The sequence below is a fragment of the Arachis ipaensis genome, chromosome B03 (assembly GCF_000816755.2).
Source record: "Arachis ipaensis cultivar K30076 chromosome B03, Araip1.1, whole genome shotgun sequence".
NCBI lineage: Eukaryota > Viridiplantae > Streptophyta > Magnoliopsida > Fabales > Fabaceae > Arachis > Arachis ipaensis.
The window spans coordinates 34,383,776-34,387,578 of NC_029787.2; positions in this window are offsets into that span (position 1 = coordinate 34,383,776).

Here is a 3,803-nt window from a genome sequence, read left to right on the forward strand (position 1 = left end):
AATTTAAAAATATTTTAAAATTTTATGTGAATGGTCAAATCACGATCTTTTAACAAGAACAAGAAATATTATTCGATCAATCCTTTTGTTTTTGTCTCATTCTTCGAGAATTAAAAAAAAATTTAATCAAGTTTTGAATTTGTTCGTTTGAAACTGGGACTCTTCTATTACATTTTACTTATTTTTTTTATTTTTTTCTTTTCTTTCATCATTCTTTAAGTCCCACAAGTTTGATCGATCCTGCAGAATCTAACCCATTTTCTCATTGAGCGAAAAATACGAAATAAATTAGATTGATTTTTCAATCAAAAGTACTGTGTGAAATTTTCAGTTTTTTCTTTTTTCTTTCTCTATTCCTATTTCGTAGGTATAGCATTTGAATCAATAGATAACATTTTCTTCTGTATTTGTATGAATCGATATTATTACATTTTAATTCCTTCCCAATACCTCCCAAAAAAAATTCCGAATTAGATCTAAAATTGACGGGTTAGTGTGAACTTATCTGTATAGTTATGCACCCTTTTGATGACCTACGTTGTATTGAAGGGATATCTATACGATTCGATCGATTGCTAAAGTGCGCGGTAACAACCGAACCGAAAAGAATATACAAAAAAGACGATTCTATTTCTATTCTATTAGTATTCTATTAATATTAGTTTAATATTAGATTAATATTAGTTAGTGTAATATTAGATATATCCAATTTTTTAAAATTGATGGGTGAAATTTTTCAAAGAAATTGGAAGCACCAATTTCTAGCTCCATGTAATACACTCAAATAAATACATTTTCTATTATACATGCTTGGTCATTAATTTTAATTAACCATGAACGATTTCAAAGTGATACAAAATAAAAATATGAGTAAAAGGGAAAGAAGAAGAAGGAGGTGGAGGAAGGGGTGGGGGAGTAATGCTATTTTGACTTTTTAATTAAGTATAAATAATTCTATTGTAAAAGATGAAAGCATGCGGGGTCCCATATTCAGATATTTTGCATATTTTATCTCTTATACTTGGATTGTGTACAAGAAGAGTCAAAGTAACATTTTACAAAAATAAATAAAATGAAGATGGAATCTATGATTTTGTTGTTATTATTATTAATTACAGTTGCTAAACAACGCTTGAATTGTAATAAAAATAACATAACTCGACGCTAAGTATAGGGTCGTCAATTTGGTCATCTTGCTGAGTGAAAGTGTGAAACAAAGAGAGTAGTACTATTTTTCAGGCTAAGGTTACTGTCACAATATTCACATTGTCACCCATATGTATGTGAAAGATAAAGGGGCTAGTTTTTCACTTTCCAGTAAAACTTGGAACAAAGCTTGGCGCTTTTCATCTGGTGTATTCATATATTGTTTATCAATTTTCCTTGGAAAAAGAAAACCATGACACAACAACATCCATGCATATCTGTTGTTTTCCTCCATCGTTTTACTAGTTACTAGATTTCCTCAATTCGGGATAACATACATTCAATCAAAGCATTTGAAAATTATTTCTTAGAAAATTTAAATTACATTTGGCCCCAGTATTAGAAAACTCCAACTATTCCGTGTCGTAATTCTTTGAATGAGAAACCATATGGTATGGCATATCAGGTACTGACACAAGTTAATTAATCAGGTAAATCGAATTTTCTAGGTACCATTTAATTAATAGAGAAAAAGGGACAAGGCTTTGCTGATCGTTGATATATCATTAATGAGCAAAACATAACACGGTTTTTCTTTTTTCATATTCTCTGTGTGCTACTAGAAATTAAATCTACAAGTTCTTTAATAAAAAAATTTTTAATATATTTTTGGTAAAAAAAATTATATACATTAAAAATTAACTATTAAATTAATTATTATATATTATTTATTTATAGTTATACATATTGACAGAGACGAAAAGACTGAGACTGAGAGACAGAGACTAAGAAACAAAGATTGAAATAAATTTCAGTATTCTGTTTGGTACAAAGTGAGAGATAGAAATTGAAACAAGAATGAAACTATAATTTAATTTGCATAAAGGATAAAATTAAAATTAATTAATTGAAATGAGGATATTTTAGGTATAAAATGTTATTAAAGTTTCAGTCTCCATCTCTAAAAACTTTAGTCCATTGTGTCCCTACTTGTTGGAGGTACTGAAATACTGAAATTTTAGGGACAGATACAGAAATTTTAATACCAGTCTCTGAACCAACAAACATAATACTAAATCTCAGTCTTCCAGTTTCTATCTCAATACCTCAAAACAAACGCTACCTTAGTGACTATTTTTGTATATACATAAGACGAGTATTATTCTATTATAATAGATTTGATAATTCTAATGGCTAATTTTTTAATTAGAATATATATATATATGAACTTTTTTTAACTAATTTTTAATAGAGTAAAATTTAGTCTTTCAAAATTTTAAAAATAGTTATTTTAGTCTCCAACATTTTTTTTCATCAGACATAATAGTTTCTCATCTATTTTTTAACATAATTCACTAACAAAAAATACTAAGTTAGCAAATAAACTTGTACATGTGACAATTAAATGTCTATCTGTGTGAGAAAAACAAAATAGTCCATGGCACGACTCACTAACCACCTAAATCACCGCCATTGTTTCTATATTCCTTCTTCTGTTTTTTCTTTTTCTCTCTTCCTCCTCTTTTCCTTCCAGAGTTAGACCCAACCACCTTCACCACCTCACTCTCCCTCACCATCCACCTCCTCTTTGTGAAATCTCATATCTGGTACCATCATCATCGCAACTCTTCCATCGCACAAAAAAGGAACGCCTCCTTTGTCACTCAGCAACAACAGCTCTTTTGGCATTCCATGTTCTGTCTTTTGTCACCTCCAACACCAGTCATGCCACTGCCACCTATTTCTTTTCTATCCTCCTCCTTCTCTCGATCTACCCCTCGTCTTCCTCCTACACTGTCTCGATCCATTTTCTATTTTTTGATTGAATTAGCACCTGATCCAATTCGAAGAGAACGTCATCGTCGCATGCCTAAATAGAATTTTTAGAGGCAGAATCGTCGTGTCAAAGGCAGAATTGTCGCCGTCTTCGTTGCGAAGATTATACAAAACAAATCAAAGATAAGATAAAGAAGGAACCTGTTCCTGAAGAGGTCGGACAAGGGCGAGGTTAGCATCGGCCTGGTTGAGATTGGTGAAAGGAGTTCTCAAAGACTGTTAAGAAGCATATCTAGTTTGTACCCCTTCATCGTCTTCTTCTATTTCTGCTTCTTCCTCTTCTTCATCCACTTGCTCCGCCATGTGCTCCTCCACACTGTTGTTGAAATTAGAGCAGTCCTGCTTCTCGCTGTGGCTGTTTGATTTCCCACCAGCAATTATGAGTTTGGCAGTGACACTGCTATTAGTGTTAGTTGTGATATCCCACGGATTTCAACATAAAGCCTTAACGATGAAGAATGATACCTTCAATATGAGAAGGCACCGTACGACACTGCTTTGTGATTACAGACCAGGAATTGTTTTGTTCTTTTCGCACACGTGGATATTTAACTACCATGTGTGCAAGTTTATCTACCAAATCAGCATTCTCCGTTAGTGAATTATGTTGGAAAATGGGCGAAAATTGTTATGTCTAGCAGAAAAAAATATTGAAAATTGATATGCGCATAATTTTTTTTATGGACTAAAATGTCCGCTTTTAAAAAATTTTTTGACAACTGATTTGGATAATTACTCTTTTTAATATATATAAAAATTTTTTGATAATTAATTGAATATATAAAATATTTTATAAAAAAAATTATATATATATATGGGGC